Source organism: Amborella trichopoda, chromosome 11 (genome assembly GCF_054954075.1).
Source record: "Amborella trichopoda isolate Santa Cruz 75 chromosome 11, AtrichopodaSantaCruz75HAP2 v2.0, whole genome shotgun sequence".
NCBI classification, from domain to species: domain Eukaryota; kingdom Viridiplantae; phylum Streptophyta; class Magnoliopsida; order Amborellales; family Amborellaceae; genus Amborella; species Amborella trichopoda.
Window position 1 is genome coordinate 13601292 of NC_142346.1, and position 16713 is coordinate 13618004.

Sequence of the window (16713 nt, forward strand, 5' to 3'; positions counted from 1 at the left end):
TTTATTTATTTTAATAAAGTAATTATATTATATTATAAATGTTTTTATATTTGTAATATATTATACTATGTGTGTGGTTTGTATAATGCCGAGGCTCTAAACAATCAAAAGTAAAACGCCCCTTTAAATAGTTCGAGAAATGTGGTTTGAATACTGAAAATCTTGGTGATAGCCTTAAACTATATTTTCATGTTTAATTATAAAATTTAAAGCTTAAAAAATAATGTAGATCAAACAGATCTAAGAAAACTTGAAAATTTTGAAAATCGACAGTCCAAAAAAGCGTTAATCACTATTTTCAAAACTTGAAATCCATTTTTTTGTCATGACCATACATCTTGATTGCAAGATAATCAATTTGAGTATCAAAATAACCTCTTCTAGTGAAAGTTTTGAGGTGGGCTCTATTTTGATTGTTTAGAGCCTCGACTCTACATAAATTTTTTCTTTATATTATATATTTATATTTATCTTATTATTTGTATTATATTATCTTAAAAGTAAAATTGTTGTGGCGAGGATGAGCATCATACTAAGATCTTAGAGGGGTGTGTCGTAAGGTTCGTGATCACAGAGCCCGGACTTTTAATCAGTATCCTATTAGAGAGAAGCTTTCTTGAGGCTTTATAATTTTTGCCCTTTTTTTTTCGTTCTCTTCCTCTCTCTGACTTTCCATACTTATAGGAAGAAGATGGGCCCAATGGTTCTTTTCTCAATGGGTCTTTGAGAAATTGATTCTCAAATATCAAGGATACTTATCCGCATCACATAGAAAGCTTTTATAAATTAATTAATTACTTATATATTGTATTTAACAAATTCATTTATAAATGGATAAGCATAAATACATGGGATACCTCCCATAAAAATAGAAGAAGCCCACAAATATAAGCAAGGTAATGTGATGCCTCATGACCATACGTACGAACATCTCCTACTTAGCCATAGCGGTTGAGCGCAATAATAGGTCATGGGTATACTTCCACTTTTAAGTATGACCTTTAAAACAATATTTTGTCTTTTTCTCATGTTTTCGTGGATATGCCTCTCATAGCAAATGTCCATAATATCTATCATGAGGATTTTTCATACTAATGCGGATTCGTCACTCATTGAAATCAACTGACTTAAATATTTTTTACTCATTAGGTTAGTGAGCTTAGAAAGTATTTCAACGCTTAAATCCTTTGTTAATGAATCAACAATCACATCTGATGAAGGCAAATAACTAACAAGTTACTTTATTCTTATCAACTGCATCTTAAATGTAGTGATATTGTACATCTATGTGTCTTCATTTTAAGCTATTTGTTCCACTTTGTATTAATTTAATTGCAGCTTGATTATCACAAAACATTTTAATCGGCTCGTCGATTATTAGCAGCTTCAAATCATCTATGAAGTGCTTTATCCAGAGAGTTGTATATGCAATGCTACATGCAATGTTTTCTACTTCTTGTGTGTACTTGGCAACACATTTGTTTCTTGCTAGTCCAAGAAATAGTTGCTCCTCCAAAGATGTGCACTTACTATCGTCTTTATCTCCAGCAAAATCTGCACCTGAATATCCTAGAACTTCAAACTTATGTTATTGAAAACACAATTTTAGACGTTTTGTTCCCTTAATATGTCTTAAAATTCTTTTGACTGTTTTCCAATGGGCTATGTCTGGATTACTTTCATATCTACTTACAAGACTTACAACATAGCTCAAATATGGTCTTGTACATCGTACTACATAAGCTAAGCTACAAATAGCTTGTGTATAGGGTACATTAGGCTTTTCTTGTCCTTCTATTGGACAATCCTTCCAAGACAACTTTATTCCCTTTTCAATGGTAGTAGCTAATGGTTTACATTTTTCAATATTAAATCTTTTAATAACGGAATCAAGATATCTCTCTTGGCTCAAACATAACATTCTAGATTTTTTATCTCTTTTATTTTTTTGCCTAGGGCGTAAGATGATTCTCTCATATCTTTCATCTCAAACTGAGAAGAAAGCCACGACTCAGTCTTATCAATTATTTCTAAGTCATTTCCAGCTAATACGTTATCATCAACATATAAGGAGAGTATTGTCAATTTACTCTTACTCTTCAAAACATACACACAATGGTCCAATCTATTTACTTCATATCCCATTTGTAGGATGGCATCATGAAATCTTAAGCATTATTGTCTTGAAGATTATTTTAAACCATATAATAACTCGTTTAATTTATATACTTTGCTTTCTTGGCCCTTAATTGTGAAGCCCTCAGGTTACTTCATATAGATAGTTTCTTTTAGTTCATCATTCAAGAATGTCGCATTTATATCTATTTGGTAAATTTCTAAGTCATAATATGCAATGATTGCCAAAGTTATTCTAATAGATATAAACGTTGCAACAGGGGATTAAATGTCAACATAGTCAACTGCCTTTGTTTGTTTAACACCCTTTGCTACTAACCTAGCTTTAAATTTATGAATTGATCTATCGGATTTTAGCTTCTTTTTAAATATTCATTTGGAACCTATAAGTTTCCTGTCTAATGGTAATCACATAGATCCTAAACATTATTTTTTTAAATAGAATATAATTCTTATATCATGACATTAAGCCATTCTTGAGATTCTAGTGATCGCATCATTGAAGTCAAAGGGATCATTAATTTCATCTAAGTCAATAAGATTGTTTATCTCCTTATTCATGTAGAATATGAATCATGAGGTATGATGGAGGAGCTCTAGACCTTTTTTGACCACTTAATATAGGATGTGGGTTCTTGAACATCATCATGTTAATCAGGGTTATCCATGTCCGCTGTAGGTGGCTCTAAGTCACCTATGATATTAAGTGGATCATCATTATCCATCACATATATGTTTTTTTTCATTAAAATATTCTAGGAACTCAACATCTCTGCTTTCAACTAGTCTTTTATCTTTATAATAAAATATAGCCCTTTGAGCTTTCGAGGTATCTTATAAAATTACAAGTTATTTCTATGCTGATATAGAATTAGAACATGTGTTGTTGACCCCGACTTCTTTAAGCTACTTAAATCAGGTCTTCTACATGTCCACAATTCATAAGGGGTAGAATCTATTGTCTTAGTTGGAACCCTATTAATAATTTACATGGATATTCTTATTGCTTCTCCCCATAAAGTCTTGGGTAGACTAGCATGAGCTATCATAGATGTAGTCATTTCTAAGAGGGTTTTGTTATGTTTTTTAGTTATGTCATTATGCTGTGCAATAAGCATTGAAAGCTTCAGATATGTATGTGCCTCCTTTATCAATTCTAAGAATTTTGATATTTCTATCAAATTATTTTTCTACTTCATTTTTATATTTTTTAAATATTTCTAAGCCTCATTTTTATGGTGGATTAGATACAAATCCAAACCTAGAAAAATCACCAATAAAAATGATGAAGTATGACATCCCTCGATGAATTTTACTATTGAGAGGCCCACAAATATCTAAATGAACCACATTAAAAAACTCATTAGCTCTCTTTCATTTATTGAATGGTTTCCTAGTCTTTTTTCCTTACAAGTAGTGTTGACCGGTTGGAAATTCCAAATTATTAAAATTTAGAATAAGATATTTCTTTTTTAACCTATTTATTTTGTCTTTTTTTATGTGGTCAAGCCTAAAATGTCAAGTGTGTGCATCAATAACCATTACATAATCAATATAACAATAATAAGTAGAAATTTTATTATCATCTTTCTCATTTACATGAAGAATGAACAAATTATAGTCATCAACCAAGTGTCCCCAAGCATAAATTTATCCACGCTTTCCGATTGATACTTTCAATTATCAGAAGCAGACTTCAAATCCCTTTCTAGTGAGCAAGGGGACATATACAATATTTCACCTCATACTATAGACAAAATATGTGTCAATTGATACAAGATCGATTGCCCCTACATACAACCTACATGTTCCTACACCTAATACATCAAAATAGGTGTTGTTCTCCATTTAGATGCGTTTCTCCCCAGCTTTTATTTATTTGATATCCTAAAAAAGGCCTTTTGAGCTTGCAATATGTTGATTAGCACCTGAGTCTACTCACCATCCTTCGATATTGTGGTAAGCAAGCAAGCACTCAGAGACCGCACAAACAACTTCACGTATCTTGCTTACATTTCGGCATTGCCTTGGATTTTGCAGGTTTCTATTATGTAGGCAGAGGTTTTTTAAGTGACTTGGTTGGCTAACATTTTGGCCATCACTGTTCAGTCTCTTGGTTGTAAGGCTTGAATCCTTTGTTATTGAACCTATTGTTCTCTTATTAAACTTTCTTTGAAATTTCTTGATGCTAGGCTTGGGTTGGTTATATTTGAGAAGTTCTTGAGCAAGTATGAGCTCACTCTTTTTATCTTTGTTCATGTGTTTTTGCTCTAATGCTAATTGCATAGATAGGTCCCCTAATGTAAGAGATTTAGAATTCAAACTAAGTGTTATTGTTACCAACATCTCATAAAGGTGAAAGGCTATTTAAGATTGTAGAACCTTACATGCGCTCGGGAACTTCATTCCCATCAATGGCTAAGTCCTAAGCCATAACAAGCATTTTTTGTACATGCTCCACTACTTTATCACCTCCTTTATTTTAAAAAAGTTATATTGCTCTAATAGCAATTGGAAGTGAGTTTCAAACTTTGTGTCATATTTTGTTTTTATTGCATCTAGCATTTTCTTAAAATTTCATGATGTTCAAATACCTTAATAAGTTCATCTTGTATAAAAGTGAACATTGATGTTTTAGCTATGAGGTCATCTTTTCAAGAATTTTTCTATCTTTTTTTTGTCTTCTTCAGTTGGTTTATCACCAACTACTAGTGGATCTTCCTTTAGAACATATATAATTCTATCTTGGATGAGAAGATAATCCATCTTCCTCTTCCACATGCCAAAATTAATTCCCTTCAATTTTTCAATTCTTGAAAGTTCGGACATTATAATTCTACTAGTCATTAAACTTGCTAAGTTATGAGTGAGCAGCCTAAATAGTTTCTAGGTTCTAAATAAAATGAGATTGTCAAAGAAAGTAAGTAGAAACCACAAAAAATAATTAAATATATAGTTTATGCAGGCAAAGACAAATAATTTTTAAATCAATGGTAAAAACTTTGGCTGGAAAATATATAATTTATCAATACCACGTTAAACTTCCATAAGCAAATGTTCATGTACATAGAAAAAATTCCGCAGTCCATGATGGAGTTTATGCTTGTACATTCAAAAAGCAAAATATGAATACATGTTTCACATAGAAGACAAATAGCATCCGTTGTATTTAAATATAACCAATAATAATATAAAAAAATAAGCAAAATAAGCCTTCTATGATTTTTCGTATCCCTTTATATATATATATATATATATATATATATATATATATATATATATATATATATATATATATATATATATATATATATATATATGGAAGAAACTACAAAGCACCTATAGGCGAAAATGAACAGTGATTTCGTCAACCTTCATCACCATCCAAACTTCATCGTACGGTCATAGTTGTCCGGTAGTATTTCAATTTTTTTTTTTTTTTACTAATCAGAATGATCTGAAATTTGGAGCGTGTATACATCTTAGTGAGGCGCACCTAATAAAACTATGAGAAAAATAATTAGCATATATAAATTGAGCAAAATACCCCAATAAATTTTGGGGGGTATTTTGATCAATTTATATTTTACAAATTATTTTTTTTATATTTTTATTAGATGCGTCTCACTAAGATTTATATACGCTCCAAATTTCAAGTAATTTGGATTTGTAGAAAAAAAATGAAAAATGAAACACTACCGTACAATTATGACTGTGCGATGAAGTTTGGATGTGATGAGGGTAGGTAAAATCACTGTTCATTTTTACCTACAGGCGTTGGGAAAAGTTATATATATATATATATATATATATATATATATATATATATATATAATAAAATTGATAACAGATAACAGAAAAAGCAAATAGGATAGATAACGAAGCAGATAATTTCAATAGAAATCATACAACAATCTTGTAACAGAAGACAAAGGTACTTACATTTGACAAATACAGAAACTTGTAAGAAGCCTTAACTATTCCGAGAGGTAAGCAGGAACCTCGTCCCAAAAACAATCACACATAGCACACTTTTATACTCACTATACTAGGTGGCTTGATACATCACCAGATATACAGAGAAAAGACTTAAAAAGTAGAGAGAACACTGTAGAGAGTTGCAGAGAAGACAAAGAGTAGAAAGCAGAGCAGAGAACAGAGAGTACTTTCAAATAACTGAGAGCAGAGCAGAGAAGCTAACCAGAGAGGCTAAGCAGAGAGGCTAAATAAACTCCAAGATACCCGAATGGGTTGAGCTCCTCCCCTTTTATAGACTTTTGCGGACTTCAAATGTTTCGAATCCGCTACAGTGACTGTCGGTGGCTACAGTAACCGCACTCTGCTACAGTGATTATGCTACAGTGACATGCTACAATGATTTTGCTATAGTGACTGTCGGTGGCTTTTCCCGGATACGTATCCTAGATATTGTTTGGAGTCGTCCTTCCCCCTCTAAATTTGCTTTATTTTGAAGGAAATTTGATGTCGTAACAGTCGTCCTCATTGCGAGGAGTGTAGTCTTCAGGATCTTCACTTTGGGTGGACATGTTGTCATCAGTAACTTCGAGGGCTTCCCGGAGCTTGAGTTTAAGATCTTCTTTGGTCATGACCGGATTTTGCTGCTGGAGGAGTGTCACATCGTGGGAAATATCCATTTTTGGAGGTGGTGGGGAAGAGATAAACTTCATTTTGATTTTGTTCGGAGATAAAGAGTCATTCTTGTAACTATTCCACCACTTAATGGAGATTTGGCGGTGTAATGTAGGGAGATAATCATATCGGTCCATATTGTCCAATGAGATTTGGTATTCCCATTTTAAGATCCATGGGATCTGATAAAGGGCCATAAAATATAAATGAAAGTTTCTTTTTAAACTTTGCTTATTAAAATCAAAGAATTTTGTCTGAGATATTTGGTATTCCGTTGGAAGTATCTGGCTTGTGGATCCCCATATGGAAAGCCAATTTTTAAACCAGTTCGGGAAATCATTTGGATCAGTTATTTTAAACTGTATGTACCAACTGTGGGAATTTTTTATATTTTGGTATGCAATTTTGGTATGCAAAGACTTCATCCCAGCCTTTCATATATTCAAAATAATGGTAGGATTTGATTTTAAATCCTTTTGCTTTGATAATTCTGGGTTTTAAAGGGTCCAATCCTCAGTCTTTGTAGGTGAGAATCTTTTTTATTTGAAATTTGGAATAGGCTATCTCATTATCATTGTTTCGTGAATGGTGAACAATAAACACTGACTCTGCTTCTATTAAGATGCATTCATACCAATCCCTGCATCTATCCCCATTATTTGGATGTATATGTTGCTTGAGATATAAGGCGGCAATTTCAGTCGAAGGTTTAGACTGATGTTTATTTTCAATGACCAGCAATGGTATATATGATGTGTCGAGGTAGATAGATTTTGCACTAATAGTTTGAGTGCAAATTGGATTTGAGAGGGGGATAAATCAATATCTTGTATTTGTTTTCTTATTAAGGATTTTTGTGTTGATGGGGATGTCAGGGATGATTCTGGACTAAGAACGATGTCCATCGCTTGTTTCTGGTTTTGGTTGCTTCTATTATCCGCCCTGCAAAAATTCCCGAGTCAAGAAGTCAGGCAAAAAGTTATTATGTCCACTGATTTGTTTGATAGTAAATTCGAATGCAGAAAGAATAATTTGCCATCGTGCAAAGATTTGCTTGGAAACCATATTTTTTACAGCTTTTTGGAGAATGTCTTTAGCTGCTTTATAGTCAGTTCTCAAAAGAAATGATTGATTAAGCAAATCACTTTGAAATTTAGTAATAGCATGAACAATGGAGAGTATTTCTTTTTTTTACGGTGGAGTAGTTTTGTTGAGCAGGGTTCCAGGTTTTGGACGTGAATCTAACCAAGTGTTCTTGATTATGCACCGTTTGTTTTAGTATAGCGCCAAATCCATGTTCAGAAGCATCTGTTTCTACTAGTTTGAATGCCGTAGGACTAGAAAGTGTCAAACACGATAATTCTCTAGCCTTTATTTTGATTTTCTTTACAGCATTAGTATGGTCATTAGTCCATATTGGAGGATTCTCTTTTAACCTTTGAAATAGAGGTTTTGCATCAATTGCTAAACCTTGTAAAAATCTGAGATATAGTGTAAGCAACCCAAAAATTGTTGTAACTCAGTTCTATCTAAAATTATATCCGAAAATTTAGATGCAAATTCTATCGCTCTGTCTATAGGGATGATCCTTCCTTGGAATATATTATGACTGAGAAACCTGATTTTGGTCTGGCAAAGATTTATTTTTTTCGCAGAGACTACTAAGTCAGCATTTTTTATTGCCTTTGAAAAGCTATTTAGATGTTTCCATTGTTGCTCAATTGATTCTGAAGAAACAAGCACATCATCAATATAGACAATCATAAATTTAGTATAAGGATTAAAGATTTCATTCATGATATTTTGGAATTTAGAAGGTGCATTTTTTAATCCGAATGGCATGACATTCCATTCAAATTGCCCAAAAGGAACATTAAAGGCAGTTTTATATATATCTTCTTCAGCAATTTGGAACTGCCAATAGCCGGACTTTAGATCAAATTTAAAGAATATACAAGCATTGACTAGTCTATCTAAAAGATCCCTTTTGGTTGGTATTAGATATCTAATCCATCTCAAGACTTTGTTTAGTGGTTCATAGTTTATTACTCCTCTTTCAATTTCTGAAGCCTTTTCTACATAAAAGGCCGAACAGCTCCATGGTGATGAGCTTTTTTTTATTAGTTTCTCTAATAATTCTTGTATTTCCTTTTTGCATATTTCAAGTAGCCTGTTATTCATTTGAATGGGTCTTGCCTTAGTGGGAATCTTGATTTCCCTAAAGTCCGGTTCATATGGTAATTTTACTATGTGTTGCTTCCTATCCCAAAAAGCATTAGGGATTTATACACATATATCCTTTTCCATATTTATTTTTAAAGATTTGATTTTGTTTTGTGTTTCTAGAAAAGACAATTTCTCTTCTATATTTTTATATTTTATTTCTTCTTTTAGATGGAACAAAAAATTTTCTTTAGAAGAAATTGTGTCTCTGATTTTGTTAATCTCATGGACTCTGGGCTCTTCAATAAAGGTAAATTTTACCTTATGCCCTTCAATGCTAGCTTTTATTTTTGTATCATCTATTTTTATAGGATAGAGCATATTCAGAAATGGAGTCCCTAGGATAACAGGTTGGCTTAAACCTTTCAGTTTCACCATTATAAATGGAAAGTTGAAGCAAGTACCATTATTGTAAACTGCAGTATCAATTAATTTGTAGTTTATCAGCATCTTACTGCCATTTGCTGTATTAAGGATTTGAGTAGTTTTACTAAAATATTTGGTTGGTACCTATCCTTCATTAATGCAGTTTAAATCTGCAACTAAATCTATTAGTGCGGTAGTTTGGAAACGATATTCTTTTTGTACTACAATTGTGATAGTGGTAAACCATTTTTGAGTTATAATTTTATCTACTAGGTTTACATATTTGCAAGTTTGAACCTTTTCAATTATATTCATACCAGCTTTAGAAGTTTCAGGCTTTGGAAGGGTATCTTCAACTTCTGGTGGCATGGGAATATTGTGCTCAATTATCAGCTGATCAAACTCTTCTTCTATATTTTCTTCTTCAATTGTTTCTTGGATTGGATCCTGAGCTAATTCTAAAGATTGGACTCTTGATTTCAAGGCTATCAATTCATTTCTGACTTCATTGATTTCATATCTCAGATATTGAAGGTTCTTTTCATGTATGGGTTTTAATTTGTACTCTTTTCAAAATATCTTGAAAGCTATAGTCTTCTTTTGTAGGGACAAGGGAAGAATTTGGTTTTCTTGATGGTGCTCTTGACATATTGATATACTTTATTAAGGCTTCTTTTTTAGCCTCAGGGTCTATTATTTTGTCAATAAGGTCTATAATTAAATCTTCTTCTTTTATAAGGGTATTGATATTCAATCCATTCATATCTATTATTGTCTTATAATAGTTGCATTGGCAATTTTCTTTTTCTTTGTCTAGGTCATATCCAGAATCTGAATCTGAATTAGAGCTACTGAAAATGATATCTTCATCATTGATTTCTCCAATTAGCATTTCTTCTTCTGACTCAGAAAAGACTGAAATTTCATTTTCAATCTGGAGTATCTCAAATATTTGCATTTTAATATGCCCATCTAATTCTAAAGAATTAATTTTCTTTTGGACTCTGCATTTGTTTTTATAATGGCCAACCTTGCCACAGTTGTAACAAACAAGGATTTTCCTTTTTCCCTTGTAATTGAAGGATGATTTATCTTTTAAAAAAAATTTGGAGAATTTTTCTTTTGTCTTTTGATAAGGTTTGAATTTCCTTCTTCTACTATCATGTTTTTTCTTAGGAAAAGGCTTTGAAGGGGGTAAAGTATTAAATCCAAATTGTTCACAAAAATCTCCTAGCTCTTTCGTCTCCGTTATTCTTTGCTTTTCTAATTGCCTTCGGAGTTTTAAGTATGTACATAATGCCAGACCTTCAGCACAAATTTCTGCTGATAATTCGTCTAAAGTATACAAAGAATAAGGAATGAGTCCCCCGTGTTTGTTTTTTAGCTTGGTTTTTATCTTTTCAAAAAATAAATGTGATAAACCAGCTATAAATTTTTCTTTCCAATGGTTTGATTTACTATCTTCTCTTGACAGTAGTCGTGAGAAAAACACATCCTTGTACCACTTAGAATGAGACAATGTTGGGTACCTAAGATTAGATAATAAATCTTCAGACCTTGCTGCCAACAGGACAGTACTTCCTGCAAAATGGAGGGTTATAGTATATATTAATGTGTTAACTGCATCACCCTCTTGTACTATGTTTTCTTGGCCATCTTCTCTTTTGGCCATCTATTGTTTTGTAGCATTTAATATTTGGTTTTTCGAATTTTCATCCATATGGAAGTCCCACCAGCCTCTTAGCCAACCAGTGAATCCACAAATTATGGCTTTGGCTATCTCATGGTCCTGATTTCCACTAGCCTTGCAGGCAATGGTATACATCGTCATGTGTTTCATGAGATCTAGGATTTAGTTTTCTGCCATACCATCAATATTCCAATTCACAATAGATTTTCCTAAGTAAGAAACTGAGGCTGATATTAAGTCTTCTTCAATCTGTAGGTCTACTAGGGTACGTCTAAAAGGGGAGGAGCTCAACCCATTCGGGTATCCTGGAGTTTCCTTAGCCTCTGTGCTCAGCCTCTCTGCTTAGCTTCCTTGCTTAACCTCTCTGCTTAGCCTCTTTGCTCAACCTCTTTGCTTAGCCTCTTTACTTAGCTTCTCTGCTCTGCTCTCTGTTATTTGAAAGTATTATCTGTTCTCTGCTCTGCTCTCTACTCTTTGTCTTCTTTACAACTCTCTACAGTACTCTCTCTACTTTTTAAGTCTTTTCTATGTATATCTGGTGGTGTATCAAGCCACCTAGTATAGTGAGTGTAAAAGTATGCTTAAGTGTGATTGTTTTTGGGACGAGGTTCCTGCTTACATCCTGGAACAGTTAAGGCTTTTTACATGTTTCTGTATTTGTCAAATGTAAGTACCTATGTATTCTGTTATAAGAATGTTGTATGATTTCTATTGAAATTATCTGCTTCGTTATCTATCCTATTTGCTTTTTCTGTTATTTGTTATCAATTTTATTACTCTTGGGTGCAAATGGTATCAGAGCCACGTTTCATACAGTGTTATAACTGTAGTACTAATAGAACCTGAACTATTATAAGATTTTAAGAACAGTTTGCAGTAGTAAGTTCAAAGTCGTCGTGACCCAAAGATCACTAAGGCCAAGGAAGAGCCGAAAAGTGTAGGGACTGTTTCCGATTGACTCGAACTATAATGACAAACTTTATTAGAACTCTATCTAATAGGTCAGCTACTACTAATAGTACATTACGTGTGAATAACCGTGAGGAAATAATAATTGATAACATAGAAAAAAAATTCAAAACTGGAACATACCTAAGGTACATGTTTCAGATATTTATAGTAAAGGAACTTTTGATTTTAAAACTATAGAAAAAAGTATTTCTGTCATAGAAACCCAGGATAAATTTCAACTACTCTCCTAAAGAATGATTGAAAATCATAAGAGGAAGGAATATAAATATTTACATATTGGTCTTGTCCAAATAGCTCTAAAACCTTTTACTAGAACATGGCCAAATAATTCAGTCATGCTCTGTTTAAGGGACAACAGACATAAACGCTTCACTGATTCCTTACTTGGAATAGTTGAATTGAGTCTCTGTAATGGGCCTATTTACTTCAATTATTTTCCAAACTTTTCAGTGGCCCTGACAGATCCAAACCTCTTAAAAGTCTTAACTCTAAACCTTCAAACTCAAGGTTTTGATATGGACCTAAGATCACAAAACTTAGCTTTTGTCTACCTAATATGTTACAAGGTAATGAATACCTTAGATCCAAATGCAAGGAAAATGGAAAAATTAAACCTGGTAATACCCAAGTCTGTTGCATGGTCCCAGGTAAAATTACCTGAGAGACGGTCTTTAAAACAAAGACCCTGAACAAATAATTGAATATTCTGATGGAGAAATAGAAATTAAGTCTTCTTCGACTTATAGGTCTACTCGGGTAGGTCTAGGATAGTGCATCTGAGTTTGGGAAACTGATCTAAATTTTTTCCCATAATCGATCATATTTACTTCTAAGCTTTCAATTTTAAAAGCTTTCTTAATTTGTTCAAGTGCCTTTTCTAGGACCTGAACATTTCCTTTTTGAGTTTTAGCGGACTAAGCTTTATCATTAATGTTCAATTTTCTCAATATTTTGACTAATTCATTTGTGAACACACTATTTTTTTTTTTTTTCTTCATTCCTTACGGGCTAAATTTCCCTGCTTCTATTGTTGGAGGAGGTTTGAATAGAACAGGTTTATGCCATTTTCTATTCGGGTGGTTTGTTTTCCTATTGTTTGGAGAAAGGCGTTTGTGTAATTGTTCTGTTCCAAGATATGAGGTATTCCATCAATTTTGGCCATGCTTTGGTCACTTTCTTTTGGTCCTAGTTTTAGAGGTGAGGCTCTAATTTCAACCTTTTCGCCTAACTTTTCCATAGTGAGTCTTATACTACCCTTAGGGGGATGTATGGACTCAACCCAGAATTATCAAAGCAAAAAGATTTAAAATCAAATCCTACAATTATTTTGAATATATGAAAACCTGGGATGAAGTCTTTGCGTACCAAAATATAAAAATTCCCATAGTTGGTGCATACAGTTTAAAATAACTGATCCAAATGATTTTTCGAACTGGTTTAAAAATTGGTTCTCCATATGGGGATCCACAAGCCAGATACTTCCAACAGAATACCAAATATCTCAGAGAGAATTCTCTAATTTTAATAAGCAAAGTTTAAAAAGGAACTTTCATTTATATAAGGAATGAGTCCCCTATGTTTGTTTTTTAGCCTGGTTTTTACCTTATCAGCAAATAAATGTGTTATAAACCAGCTATAATTTTTTCTTTTCAATGGTTTGATTTACTATCTTCTCTTGACAGTAGTCTTGAGAAAAACACATCCTTGTATCACTTATAATGAGAAAATGTTGGGCACCTAAGATTAGATAATAAATCTTTAGATCTTGCTGCCAACAGGGAAGTACTTCCTACAAAATGGAGGGTTATAGTATATATTAATGTGTTAACTGCATCACCCTCTTGTACTATGTTTTTTTGGTCATCTTCTCTTTTGACCATCCATTGTTTTGTAGCATTAAATATTTGGTTTTTCGAATTTTCATCTATATAGAAGTCCCACCAGCCTCTTAGCCAACCAGTGAATCCATAAATTATGGCTTTGACTATCTCATGGTCCTGATTTCCACTAGCCTTGCAAGCAGTGGCATACATCGTCATGTGTTTCATGAGATCTAGGATTTGGTTTTCTACCATACCATCAATATATATATATATATATATATATATATATATATATATATATATATATATATATATATATATGGTAAAATATTAGCTTGGCTGGCTCGCTCATGGGTGTGAGGTGCGCCGAACGGCCAAGATTGAAAACCAAAACCCCTAATCCAGCCAAGCTAATCTCTTTCTCTCTCAGTTTTCCATTTCCCAATCCATAAAAACCAAAACTCCCAATCTTGGTTTTCACCTTCGATAGAAACCAAAACCCCATGGTTTTGCATCCAATACAGAGAAACTCGAATTTTAGGGGTTTCTATTTCCATTTTTTCCTAGTTTTTTTGGGGGTTTCCGATAAAAAAAACCCTAATTTTGGGGGTTTTCGTTTGACCATAAAAAAAGCCCTAATTGTTTTTGAGGTTTTTCATTTGACCATAAAACAAAGCCCGAATTTCGTTTCACCATGAAACAGAGTGCAGGTCTCCAGAGCTCAAAGTGACAATGCCTTGCTTCGAATCGCCTGTCACTCCTTTGGCATCTCGCATTCCCCCTATTGCGGAATGCCGTGATTATCCCATTCTTAGATAGCATCTCTCTCTCCCATTCAACAAATTTCTTGTTTGCTCTCTCTCTCTAGCAATCAGCCATTGCCCATTGGATTGAAATATTGGAATAACATGATTATCCCATCATATCGAATATGAACATCTTTTATGATTAAATTTATAAAAGAGCGCATTCATTGATTCAATCAACATCTCTCAACATCTATAATACTATCGTAATGTTTGATCTGATATTTTACACAATTTAGAGATATGTAATGTTTGATCTGATATTTTACACAATTTAGAGATATGTAATGTTTGATCAGTTGTTACTTTTTTTTTTTTAATAAATATTAATATTTGATTTTTTTCTTTTTGTTTCATTTGATTTTATTCGAACTACCAGTCTGTAATGTTTGATTTGTTGTTACTGAGGAATAAGATTGTTTGTAGGACTCTTTTGAGTCGTATGAACTCTGATATTTTCCACAATATCAGAAAAATATGATTGGTACTCTTATGATGAATGTTTAAATACTGCTTTGTAGTTCCAACTTACTTTTTTAAGTTCTTGAAGGTGAGTTGTGTTGATTTTCTTAATAAGGCCAATGGCACATACATATTGTTTAGGTTCTTGAGGGTGAGTCATGTTGATTTTTTGCTCAGTATATGGGATATTCAAATATTGTTGGACATATTATATCTAGTTTGTTTTCGTTTCTTGACAAATATATGGTTCTTTCTCTGTAGTTGACGCAAAACCATGTGTATTATGGTCTCCAACTGTTGAATAATAATCGAGGTAAAATTGTTGCTCGATTTTTGGGATATTCAAATATTGTTGTACATATTATTTCTAGTTTGCTTTCGTTGAATAATGATCGAGGTAAAAATGTTGCTCATTATTTGTTATTGATTGCTGTCAATTGTTACAACTCGTGCCAATCTTGTTTCTCATTGTTTGGATGTGAAATAAGATAGCTACATTATTCCATTGACCAAAAATGGTCTTATTGTCTAAAACCTTTATTTCAGTATAATTGAAATAAAGTTTGTTGCAATTGTTGGCATTATCCCTTATATAATCAACTGCAGTTGTTCTATATAATCAAGTGCCACTCATTTTAATCCTACAGAACTTCTTTGTTTCATGAAATTCGGGAATAGACTGCCTCTTACTTTCTTTTTATTTGGATTGGATTCTTCAATACCAAAGTTGGTTAGAACCTTCATGCCATTAGTGTCCTTGTTAACCTTCATGTTGCTTTTCTTAATAGATTTTTTGGCAAATATAGTTTGTTTAGGTGGCCGAGGTCTTATGTTCTTCATTGAGTTGCTTGTTACCTGAATAAGAAAAGAAAAACAAGAAAGTTCAATTAGTGTCAAGCCTTTCTTGCCTTTGTTTTTCCTTTGCTATCTGGTAGAATAGTTTGCATATGTTCACTTCAATGGTTGAGTCAATCCATGGGTGTGATATAGTGAGAATTGAGCATTTGAGTTCATCTGATCATTTTGACTAAATGGATCTCGACAACCAATTCCCTCCAAGGATTTGTAAATGCAAACCAGGATGTAGTCGGATGCGTGTGTTTATAGAAAAGACATATGATAACTACAATAGGCATTTCTATAAATGCTCTAATGGAAGGTATGTAATATTCTTTCATTAAGATAATGTAGAAGCAGTGTTCAAAAAACCTACCGGTCGGAACCGGAACCGTCCAGGTAGCTCGCTACCAGTGGGGTGACGATTTCGGTTAGGTCCGGTTTCAGTGAACTAGTAAAAAAACACATCGTTCTGAAAAAATTGGCTAAAAGAATCGGCCGGTTAGGCCTTGAACAGATGAAATTTTGACCAAACCAGTCGGTTTTGTAAACATTGGTCCGGTTTGGCGTTATATCGAGCGATATAACAAAATAATGGTGCCACAGCAAATAACGGTTGTTATTTGTAACATTGCTCGTTATTTGGGCAGAACCCGTGATCCGCCATTTTTTGCAACTTTTTGATGTTTTTTTTTGCCTTTTTTGTTTTTTTTTGCTCAATTATTATACTCTACCTTCAAATCTTCTA